Source organism: Pseudophryne corroboree, chromosome 3, assembly GCF_028390025.1.
Source record: "Pseudophryne corroboree isolate aPseCor3 chromosome 3, aPseCor3.hap2, whole genome shotgun sequence".
Taxonomy (NCBI): domain Eukaryota; kingdom Metazoa; phylum Chordata; class Amphibia; order Anura; family Myobatrachidae; genus Pseudophryne; species Pseudophryne corroboree.
The window spans coordinates 214,040,959-214,054,166 of record NC_086446.1 but is presented as its reverse complement, the minus strand read 5'-3'; the positions used below and the strand labels follow the sequence as shown (position 1 = coordinate 214,054,166).

Below are 13,208 nucleotides of genomic sequence, written 5' to 3'. Positions count from 1 at the left end.
GGCGAGCGAAGCGAGCCATGCAAGGAGACACTGTGCACTAATTTGGGTTCCCCATCACTTTACGGAGAAAGCAACACCAAACACAGTCAAAAACCTCATGTCGACCTTTTGACCTGTCAACCTAGTACATGTCGACCTATTGTCCCTGTTGACCTAATGCATGTTGACCTTCCATGATCAACCTAATGACTGTCAACCTAAGTTGTGTCCATCCAATGACCCATACCCATAAATAGGATATAACTAATTGCATTCTGTGGTTCTTTGACATTACTTCAAACAATGTGCTATTATTTGTAATATTTTTTGCTTTTTTATAATTAATTATCTAGTCTCTACTAGATAGCAAAACCCAAACCACTACTAACACTATTATTAAATTAATAATGCAAGGGTAGATTTCATTTTAAAACATGCAAGTGTGTACAAGTGTATAAATTAATTACTATTTTACGGCTAAATATAGCTTAACATTTTGAATTCTAATGAAAAAATATTACAAGTTACATGTTTAATTTTGTATGTACTCTATTAAGTGAAATGAGAATTTCAAATATTCTTGTTACACTGATGATCCATCGACATCTGTGGCTTCCTTACTGAAGAGTAATCTATATTCATTACCTTAAAATAGTACTGTATCCATCTTTAATGTCAATTAACTGTAACTTCTCTTTCCATGTAGAACAGACTTCTGCTTACATTGCAATGTAAATATTGAAATCAGTCACAAACCAGACAGAGAAGCTGTTTTGGGCATGTTTTACAAGATGAACCATGATGTTAGAAAACAATTAGACAAGGTACGATAGTGATGAATGAGTATCATCACTATTCTTTGTTGTATAATTGTTTTCTAAACAGCACTTCAAACCAATTGACACATAAAATTAATCTAACAGCCAAGACCTAATTAATGCTTCTTATGACATTCACTTGTTCTGCTCCACTTAAGACAACTGCTAATTTCCGTTAAATAATAATAAAAAAAGGTTGTAAAGATAAGAAACTTGTTTGATCTGTTTTCCATAACACATAATAGATGCATAAAGGAACTCAGGATGAGATAGGCACAGATAGGGAAAGAAAGTTTTACCCATAAAACATAAAACATATCTGCTATAATATTAAGAGACATTTTTAAACTTAATAAGTCTGCGTCTCTTATTTTGGGACAATAAGTCAGTTGGGAACATATGTGATAAATGAGAAAGGAATGAGACATATGGACTCCTTATTTCCCCTTTTTCACAAGTGATACCCACCTCCCTTTTTCTTGTGTGTCCCAAGCCTTACCGCCATTACACAAGTTCTTACTGTACCTGATGTAGGTGTCCAGTGGAGGGGAAACTCTGTGAAGAGATCTGCTGACTACCCACTGATGATGTAATTGGAGCACTGGAAAGGCTATTATAACATGAAGTAATAGCATGAACTGTGTATTGAAGTAGACCACACTCACTTCTTTATCCTCTACATTTAGTAGATGTAAGAACTGTTGGACTGTATGATTTTAAATGCAGTTTTAAGCATGACATACAGTCCCTGTTCTCAAAATTGATTTTGCTTATTAAAATCAAGTCATTTGGTAAACTATGCTGCTTCCTCATAAGTGTTCTTGCCGTTTTGGCTACCTGGTGCTGCTGGTATCTTATGTTGCAGATTCTCCCCTCTTGGCACACGGGGTCCCACACGACTCTTCTGCATAATTTTGCTTTTCACTCAAAATGTTCTTATATGCATATGTTCTTATGCATAAATAAAACAACTTTGCTAGCTTGCAGTGATCACTTTTATGTGTGACATTTGTACATCTATGTGTGACTGAGCGGGGTATCCAATTACCCATGGTCAATAACCAAGGGTAATTGTATTGTATGGGGTGATCCAATTAGCCCCGATGCAGCGCACTCCTCCCCCTGATGTTGGCACTTATAGGGCATTAAGCATAGTCCGCAATAACTGGCCTGCCTAAACCGTGATAAGACATGGGACTGGGAGCTTATCCTGGATCCAATGTATTATCGAACGATCGCAGGTCTGTTTTTGGCAGATCAAAACTGGATACCACAATAATGACAATTGGTCAAAAATTGTGATATCCATCCCTTTTGGGCCGCCAAAAATGGATTGAATCTAATTGGATACCACCCTGAGTCTAAATCTGTTTGGGCACTTACATGTTGAGGTACTATTTGGAAAAGAAACACGTGTTATATATCTATTACAGTATTATTCACCACGTAATCCACTTATGGTAATGCTAACCCTAACTAGTCACATCAATAAATCAATAGCAACAATTTTGATAAATAGTCCTCCAAAATATATATTTTTATTAGTTACTATTCAAGACTTCATTTTGCACTATTAGCCAATACAATATTTTACTAAACTACATAACTCCTGCATTACAATATCAGTCCTGACATTAAATTAGAAAAACCCATTTAAAAATAATGATATGACTAACTTGCAGATTACACAACAGATCACACATTACATTAATGACCCTTATCAGCATTATTTTTTTGATTATCATGTATTACCTTTTACGCACAGTAAATAGCACCATAATATTCCATTGCGTTTTACAAATGGAACAAAACAGTAATAGCACAAAACCTAGTATAACATAGACAAGGATAAGATGGCACTACTGACAAGCTTTTAATCTATAGGGAAAGAAGGCATTGACACACAGGGAAAAGTGATACTTATTGCTTATTTGTCCAGCCATATAGCTGAGGTTCTTGGTGAGCTGTACAAAGTAGTCACACAGCAATGTTCACTAAGGTCAGTGGGAAGTGTGAGTGTAGAAAGAAATATTTGTTATTTGTGGACTGTATGGAGCAGGAGTGGATGCAGTAGAAAATGATGGGGGGGCACTATGATAAGGGAAGGGGGAGGTTAGCAGCAGTAGGATTATTTGCATGTGCCATCAGCGTGCATGCTCCAAGAAAAGCAGCATGGTCTCACTACAAGGGATGTGGTCTCATAGGATATGACAGCCCCATGAGCCACACCCCATTTTTTTGGGCATAAATTGTGTCTGTGGTGCATATCTATGTACCCAGTGGTACTAACTGGCACCACTGTGAGCTACTTGGAGCCAGCAGAGAGCAGCTCCCCCAAGGCCATGGAGTCTTCCCTTCTGCATCTGGCTGTTGGCTGCATCCGGTGTTGGAGCAGGGGGGAGGGAGTAATCCCTGCTGACAGGCATGCTGGGGAGTTGAGTCTCACTTATGTGAGCAAGCTTTGGCTGTTCTGAGTGCAGCAGCCTGCTTTTCTCAGTCTCCATCTCCTCTGAGTTCAGCATTTGGTAGTGCTGGCAGCAATTACAATAAAAAAATGCCCAAAAATGACATCACTGGTATAGAGGATATATATTGGGTTGGACAGCCTATGGGGGTTAAAAGGGTGGTACTAGAAATTCATAACCTTGAGTAATAAGATTAGTTTTCAGGGATTACTTGAAGGTTTGGGGACTAGAAGATAGTCTTGTTGTGCATGAGAATGCCTTCCACAGAGTGGGTGTAGCCTGAAAAAAGTAATGTGTCCATGAATGGGAACAGTTAATGAGTATGGATTAGAAATACAGATATTGGGCAGATTGGAGGAATGAAGCTGGTATATATTTTGAGATAAGCAAGGAGTTGAATGTTGGTGTAGTTTGGTTAATACTTTTAAGTGTAAGTAGAAGTATTTTAAATTGAATTTCGTAAAATAAAGGCATCCATTTGAGGGGCTATTAGAGTGTAGCAGCAGAAGATGAATGTTTTGAGAGGAAAATCAGCCTCACCTCTGCACTCAAAGGATCGTAAGTGTAAAAAATTTGTATTGTGGAAGACCAGTAAGAAGAATATTGCAATAATCAATGTGGGAAACAATGAAGGCAATTTAAGGGCATATTCTAGATACGTTTTATAGTTGTCTGTAACAGCAATTGGAAACAGATTGAACGTGGGCTACAAAGGACAGTTCAGAGTCAATGATGACACCTTGAAGAAGAGAAGAAGAAATACTGTAGATCAAGAAATTGAACACAGAGCAATTTCATAAGTAGGATGAGAACTAGGATTAGACTGTGGGCCTAATAATCAATAAGGATTGCCTCTTGCTTTTTCCTGATGGTCGGGAACTGCATGCATGTAGACCTCTTGGTGTTTAACCTACTACCATGTTGGATTTGACTAACTTTGAGAAGATGGGCATCACTATTTATGTGATTATTTTGCAATAAGCAGGAAATATTTTAAACAATTATATATTTAGAGATAAAAACTGTATTAGCAACACTGCCTCTTTTCCTATTGGTCAGCAGATTGTGGAACATAACACAGATTGCATGGTTAAAGATGTCATCAGTCCTTTATTATTCAGGTTAAAGTACTAACTCATTCCACCTATTTATCTTCATACATACGACACCATATTTATCCTTTCTATTTCAATATCGGGGTTGCAAGGGTGCTAGCAGTTCTCTCATTGGCTGCGCTGGCTTTGTGTCATCAACCGAAAGCGGAAACAAAGTCGCTCACAAATAAACCCCGATATTTTCTTGCCTTTCCATTGGCTGGTATGAGTAGGGATCTCTCACCCCATAATCAATGCTGAGGCAAATGCGGGGCAGCAAAATCCAGAAAATATCCTAAAAACCTTGTCTATTTTCCAAATGGACAACAAACTACTACCATACACTTTTCAATCATATTTAACCCTGGCTGTGGCCAAAGTATAACAAACGGAACCTGTGTACCTTTTAACAATGTTTTGTTTATATGTCTAAATGTTGTATTTGTCCATATTTCTCCCTTTAAATGGTTTGGAGTACCTCTTACTCCTATTTTATCTTGTAATAAACAATTAAAAGTTAAGTTTTATATTTCTTCTGATGTTCACAATACCCGGATATGACACTTAAGGTACATCAGTTTGCCCCAATCTAGGAGAGTTCTATGCCATCTCTTCACGGTGTCTTCTCTTGCAGCTTGTACAATACTGAATTGTATATACAAAGAGAAAAAAAAGTATGACACTAGTTTGGGCGCACTCTTGTTATTATTTTTGATAATGATCAAATGAGATAAAGGCCTAAAGCTTGATATTGACGTCTAGGGCTAGTACTCTGCTATCCTTTTAAATAACCTCAAAACAGGATATATTCTGCATGAATAGCCATATTTATATAATGAAAGATGTGACTGGAAGAAACACCAATTTAAGTTGCAAAATAATGTGTGAAATGTTCAGATCTTAATTATACCTGGATAATTGCATAATGGAAGGTAGCTACATCACAAACTGCCTCCGTCTGCCAGAGATCTGTACAAACTTTGTTTGTATTAATGCGGCCCTGATAAGGGTTGGATTAGTGGGTGGGAGAGCCCACACACTATGGAATGATTTTTAGTAACTTGCCACTGTCTTTGATAGGTAAATCATAGGAAGATTAGGAAAGTAGTTGGAATCAGTGAAGTAGCGATACTGCTGTTGGCGTTAATACCATAGGAGGATCTTTCTACTTCACCGGGTATTCCCTAGTAGTCACCCGTCTAGGTACTGACCCAGCCCACCTCCGTTTAGCTTCCAAGATCGGACGAGATTGGGCGTGAACGGAGGGGTATGGTCGTAGAGAGAGCTTGCCCTATATCGCCAATGAGAGTGCACCGAAACGGAAGGATAGATTCCTTCTCGGGAGAGAATATTATGAGATTATAAAATGATTGAATAAATACCGATAGATAATTAGGTGTGAATCTGCTGTCCACGTTAGACTGGCAAGACGTGTACCCTAGGGGACTAGTCCGCCTGAATCGTGGATGAGAGTTCACGGAAAGAAGGAAAGTGGGAATGTAGTTAAGAATTTACACAGTCATAAAGGATAAATATTTGGAGTTCTTGATTTCCTTAGGATCACCTGTCTGACTTAAATTAAATATATAAATCTTGATGATAGTGGACAGTATCATGCGGATATCACAAAAAGGAAGGAAATACCGAAGAATGTAATCAGAATATCCATGCATTGACACATTGATATATATCTTTAGTGCTATTATGCTGGGTACTGGATTTGGTATGTTCAACACATCCTATAAAATAACTAGAAAAACTGGTCACTACTGACAGTGGCAAAGTTATGAGTTATTAACTGTCTCCTTGGTAACGGGTCGTCAGGGGGACAGTACCCTCGAGTTGCTTTTAAAGCACTGTCTGGCGCAGACCACTGGTGGAACCGAATGATATAAGTCCCACAAATGTAATTGCCTGAAGCACGCAGAGATATTCGTGCTTAGTATGCATACATAAAAATATATATGAACAGATATGCCATGCTCCTTCTCTAGGGGCATGAGATATAGCACCAGTGGTACCTGAAGAATATACAATTATTTGCTAAAGCATGAGGGTTACACCCAACTGTGACAGAGATTTTGTGTGGATTTACCTTGTGAGCCTGTAATCAGGCAGTACAAAACAATTTTTTATTATTACCACCCAGAGAAAATAAATATTTTTGTTTGAAAAATCCTTTGACTTTTAAGTAGCCAACAGGTGGTGTGCCTGTTAATACAGCAGAAAAAACAAATTGTTTAAATGTGCACACACACTGTTGAAAAAATGTGCACACCTGTCAAAGGTTAATAGATATCTCTATTTATGATAACAGATAGGTAAAGGAACCCACAAAAAGATGAATAAAGTATTAAATATCACCCATTTGGATGTCAGACGTAAGAGGTGCCCCTTACAAAGCACACCTATCGTAGGGTATTAGAAATCACATACTATAGTGACAAATAGACAAAAATGCCTTAAGTAAGATATGAAAAAATATTATTGAATATCACCCATTCAGATGTCCGACATGAGAGGTGCCCCTTAGAAAAAAACGCTTTTCACCCGGTAACGGGCTTGTTCACTTTCATTCTGAGCAGCTACTGGAAGTCAGTGGCCTGAGTTTTTAATGGAGCCTGTAATTAGCGTCAGCCAATGATTGTATTGGGGGCGGGGTTAGCCTGGACAGGTAATCATTGGACGGCCTGCTAGTGGGGAGGACTGATAGTGATGGTTTAGCCAGAGTGGGGCGGAAGTTGTACTCACCACTTCCGCCCTCACTGTGTGGCTATATTGTGGACAGGGAAAGTGCCCGTGGTTATAGGTCCACTTATGTGGGCTGTGGGTGGGATGCAAAGTGCCCCTGTGAAAACCTGCTGTCAGGCTTCCTGTATTAATAAGAGGGCCGCATTCGGCGGTGTCCGCTGGAAAGCGTGTGTGGGCGGAAGTCGTCACCTTCACTTCCGCCCATACTCGGCTCCAGCGGGTTGGTATAGTTACTGTGTTGATCACGTGTGGGGGCCGTGATCGGCATGCGTGTTGGGAGACGTGTGTGGGCGGAGGTCATTACCTCCACTTCCGCCCATACTATGGTTTGGCGGGTTGCTATGGTTACTGAGTTTAGCTTGCAGGGTGAAAGGACGGACGATGTATTCCGCTAAGGGCGGAAAGGTCTGCTGTACTTAAAGCCTTATGGTTGAGTACATAGGAATGTTAAGATATACATGGGTCAGTAAATAAAAATAATAAATAATGAGGAGTAAAGAATAAATAAATGAAGAACAAATAAATAAAGAACAGAAGCAGGGAGGGGGGGAGTGGTCAGGGTGCTCCACCCCCTTACCTGCTGAGCTGAATAGACATGTTGTGTCTGGGTTTATTATAGGTGAAATGGGGCAAATAATGGCGCTCATGATCATTAGGTAGGAAGGGGGTTAAAATATCAAGTGTACATGCTGTAAATCTATGAAAAAAATATAAATAAAAGAAATATAAAATATATAAAAATAAATATAAATATAAAAATAAATAAAAATAAAAAAATATAATAATAATAATAATAATAAAAAAATATAAAATTATAAAATATAAAATAAAAAATAATATAATATTATAAAAATATAATAATAATAAATATAAATGTAAAAATGTGTGGAAAAAATGTGGTAAATTATAGAAGCAAGGGTGAATGTAGGATGTGCATATAAGGGAAGGGTGGGTGGATTTTGGACAGTGTGAGTGATGGGGGGAAAAGGAAGGGGGTGTAGGAAATGAAGTGTAGTAATTGGGGAGGAATGCAGTGAGTGATTAATGGGTGCGGAGGTGTAAAATGCTTGCCTGGGTTGACATACCCAGGAACCTGGCGGTGAGTCAGAAGTGTACTAGGTTAATATATGACCGAAGGTATGTGCTGTATACAAGGTGCCTGTGGTGATGCAAGATGGTGTGTGGAAAGTGGTGTATACTGTTGGGCATGAAAAAAGGGGGGGGGGGGGGAAAGAGAAAAGGGGAAAGGTGGGGGAAAAGAAAGGGGGGGGGGGAGGGATTAGTTTTGTGATAAACGGTGTATGGGTGAGTAGTGCCTGAACCTCATTTTGCAGGTGATGTGACTAGTGGTATGAGGGTGTATTGCTTGTAAGAATTGGTGAGTGGCACTTGTCCTGTGTGAGGTGCAGATGGGAAAGGTTGGTGACAGGATGAGTAAGGTTGGTGACAGGATGAGTTTTAGTAGTAGACCTATATAGATAATACTTATTGTAAGGATCTCACAAGAAGACACTATAGTTAATATTCTCATTAAGTCCGTGAGACAACAAGACAAAGTCAGATAACGGACTATGTGACAAGTGGGATACCAGCAAATACTAAAGTGACAGGCTCTTTTCCCTGTGGCAAATGTAAAATATGCCCCCATATCCTAAAAACAAATTCAGTGGTGGACAGATATGGAAAGAACATAAGGATTAAACAATTCTTCAATTGTGACACACAAGCATTAATTTATTGTGTTACGTGTAGCTGTGACGCAAGGTATATAGGCATGACAACGCGGAAACTCAAGGAAAGAGCCTTGGAACATCTGGGCACTTGCCGAAATGCCGCCACGGATCTTGCCAGGATGAAGCAGCTAACAACTGTTGCAAGACACTTCTACACCTTTCATAAGGATCACCAGAACGACTTCAAGATCTTTGGCTTGGAACAAATTCACCTGGGAATTAGAGGCGGTGACATTACCAAAGAACTCTTGAGAAAAGAGAGTGAATGGACTTTTAAGCTGAATGGTCTTCGACCCAATGGCCTTAATGAGAATATTAACTATAGTGTCTTCTTGTGAGATCCTTACAATAAGTATTATCTATATAGGTCTACTACTAAAACTCATCCTGTCACCAACCTTACTCATCCTGTCACCAACCTTTCCCATCTGCACCTCACACAGGACAAGTGCCACTCACCAATTCTTACAAGCAATACACCCTCATACCACTAGTCACATCACCTGCAAAATGAGGTTCAGGCACTACTCACCCATACACCGTTTATCACAAAACTAATCCCTCCCCCCCCCCTTTCTTTTCCCCCACCTTTCCCCTTTTCTCTTTTTCCCCCTCCCCCCTTTTTTCATGCCCAACAGTATACACCACTTTCCACACACCATCTTGCATCACCACAGGCACCTTGTATACAGCACATACCTTCGGTCATATATTAACCTAGTACACTTCTGACTCACCGCCAGGTTCCTGGGTATGTCAACCCAGGCAAGCATTTTACACCTCCGCACCCATTAATCACTCACTGCATTCCTCCCCAATTACTACACTTCATTTCCTACACCCCCTTCCTTTTCCCCCCATCACTCACACTGTCCAAAATCCACCCACCCTTCCCTTATATGCACATCCTACATTCACCCTTGCTTCTATAATTTACCACATTTTTTCCACACATTTTTACATTTATATTTATTATTATTATATTTTTATAATATTATATTATTTTTTATTTTATATTTTATAATTTTATATTTTTTTATTATTATTATTATTATATTTTTTTATTTTTATTTATTTTTATATTTATATTTATTTTTATATATTTTATATTTCTTTTATTTATATTTTTTTCATAGATTTACAGCATGTACACTTGATATTTTATCCCCCCTTCCTACCTAATGATCATGAGCGCCATTATTTGCCCCATTTCACCTATAATAAACCCAGACACAACATGTCTATTCAGCTCAGCAGGTAAGGGGGTGGAGCACCCTGACCACTCCCCCCCTCCCTGCTTCTGTTCTTTATTTATTTGTTCTTCATTTATTTATTCTTTACTCCTCATTATTTATTATTTTTATTTACTGACCCATGTATATCTTAACATTCCTATGTACTCAACCATAAGGCTTTAAGTACAGCAGACCTTTCCGCCCTTAGCGGAATACATCGTCCGTCCTTTCACCCTGCAAGCTAAACTCAGTAACCATAGCAACCCGCCAAACCATAGTATGGGCGGAAGTGGAGGTAATGACCTCCGCCCACACACGTCTCCCAACACGCATGCCGATCACGGCCCCCACACGTGATCAACACAGTAACTATACCAACCCGCTGGAGCCGAGTATGGGCGGAAGTGAAGGTGACGACTTCCGCCCACATACGCTTTCCAGCGGACACCGCCGAATGCGGCCCTCTTATTATTACAGGAAGCCTGACAGCAGGTTTTCACAGGGGCACTTTGCATCCCACCCACAGCCCACATAAGTGGACCTATAACCACGGGCACTTTCCCTGTCCACAATATAGCCACACAGTGAGGGCGGAAGTGGTGAGTACAACTTCCGCCCCACTCTGGCTAAACCATCACTATCAGTCCTCCCCACTAGCAGGCCGTCCAATGATTACCTGTCCAGGCTAACCCCGCCCCCAATACAATCATTGGCTGACGCTAATTACAGGCTCCATTAAAAACTCAGGCCACTGACTTCCAGTAGCTGCTCAGAATGAAAGTGAACAAGCCCGTTACCGGGTGAAACGCGTTTTTTTCTAAGGGGCACCTCTCATGTCGGACATCTGAATGGGTGATATTCAATAATATTTTTTCATATCTTACTTAAGGCATTTTTGTCTATTTGTCACTATAGTATGTGATTTCTAATACCCTACGATAGGTGTGCTTTGTAAGGGGCACCTCTTACGTCTGACATCCAAATGGGTGATATTTAATACTTTATTCATCTTTTTGTGGGTTCCTTTACCTATCTGTTATCATAAATAGAGATATCTATTAACCTTTGACAGGTGTGCACATTTTTTCAACAGTGTGTGTGCACATTTAAACAATTTGTTTTTTTTGCTGTATTAACAGGCACACCACCTGTTGGCTACTTAAAAGTCAAAGGATTTTTCAAACAAAAATATTTATTTTCTCTGGGTGGTAATAATAAAAAATTGTTTTGTACTGCCTGATTACAGGCTCACAAGGTAAATCCACACAAAATCTCTGTCACAGTTGGGTGTAACCCTCATGCTTTAGCAAATAATTGTATATTCTTCAGGTACCACTGGTGCTATATCTCATGCCCCTAGAGAAGGAGCATGGCATATCTGTTCATATATATTTTTATGTATGCATACTAAGCACGAATATCTCTGCGTGCTTCAGGCAATTACATTTGTTGGACTTATATCATTCGGTTCCACCAGTGGTCTGCGCCAGACAGTGCTTTAAAAGCAACTCGAGGGTACTGTCCCCCTGACGACCCGTTACCAAGGAGACAGTTAATAACTCATAACTTTGCCACTGTCAGTAGTGACCAGTTTTTCTAGTTATTTTATAGGATGTGTTGAACATACCAAATCCAGTACCCAGCATAATAGCACTAAAGATATATATCAATGTGTCAATGCATGGATATTCTGATTACATTCTTCGGTATTTCCTTCCTTTTTGTGATATCCGCATGATACTGTCCACTATCATCAAGATTTATATATTTAATTTAAGTCAGACAGGTGATCCTAAGGAAATCAAGAACTCCAAATATTTATCCTTTATGACTGTGTAAATTCTTAACTACATTCCCACTTTCCTTCTTTCCGTGAACTCTCATCCACGATTCAGGCGGACTAGTCCCCTAGGGTACACGTCTTGCCAGTCTAACGTGGACAGCAGATTCACACCTAATTATCTATCGGTATTTATTCAATCATTTTATAATCTCATAATATTCTCTCCCGAGAAGGAATCTATCCTTCCGTTTCGGTGCACTCTCATTGGCGATATAGGGCAAGCTCTCTCTACGACCATACCCCTCCGTTCACGCCCAATCTCGTCCGATCTTGGAAGCTAAACGGAGGTGGGCTGGGTCAGTACCTAGACGGGTGACTACTAGGGAATACCCGGTGAAGTAGAAAGATCCTCCTATGGTATTAACGCCAACAGCAGTATCACTACTTCACTGATTCCAACTACTTTCCTAATCTTCCTATGATTTACCTATCAAAGACAGTGGCAAGTTACTAAAAATCATTCCATAGTGTGTGGGCTCTCCCACCCACTAATCCAACCCTTATCAGGGCCGCATTAATACAAACAAAGTTTGTACAGATCTCTGGCAGACGGAGGCAGTTTGTGATGTAGCTACCTTCCATTATGCAATTATCCAGGTATAATTAAGATCTGAACATTTCACACATTATTTTGCAACTTAAATTGGTGTTTCTTCCAGTCACATCTTTCATTATATAAATATGGCTATTCATGCAGAATATATCCTGTTTTGAGGTTATTTAAAAGGATAGCAGAGTACTAGCCCTAGACGTCAATATCAAGCTTTAGGCCTTTATCTCATTTGATCATTATCAAAAATAATAACAAGAGTGCGCCCAAACTAGTGTCATACTTTTTTTTCTCTTTGTATATACAATTCTGCTTGCCTTTTATGACCCTGGGCGCACCGCCATACGGACAGATTGGGATTTCCAAAGATTATTGTCCATTTCTGGCTCTTATTTAATTTTAATTTAATTTTCTGTATCTTTGAATCTAGTTCTGTGCAGGATCAACAACCAGTGTTTTTTCAAGCTTGTACAATACTCTCAGGAAACCCCACATCTTTTTCCTCAAATCCCCTGCATTACCTTGTCAAAGAGTTGGACCATTAATTAAATTTTTGTCAAAGATACAGAAAGCAAGATCTACATGTATATAAATTAATGATGACTGCATCCCCAAAAATGCCTCTTAATGAACCTGGGCCCACAATTACAATGCTTATAATTTGAAAGGAGAGTGAGATGCAACAATGGATGACCTATTCAATTGTGAATTACTTTTTGCATTTTTATAACGTATTAGTT

The 13,208-nt window shown here is 39.3% G+C and overlaps 2 pseudogenes; one reads left to right on the top strand and one right to left on the bottom strand.

Moving 5' to 3' along the window:
• Positions 1 to 5,518: 5,518 nt before the first annotated feature.
• LOC134897576 (5S ribosomal RNA) lies at positions 5,519 to 5,637 on the bottom strand (annotated as a pseudogene).
• Positions 5,638 to 12,144: 6,507 nt separating this feature from the next.
• Positions 12,145 to 12,263, top strand: LOC134897575 (5S ribosomal RNA; annotated as a pseudogene).
• Positions 12,264 to 13,208: the final 945 nt, after the last annotated feature.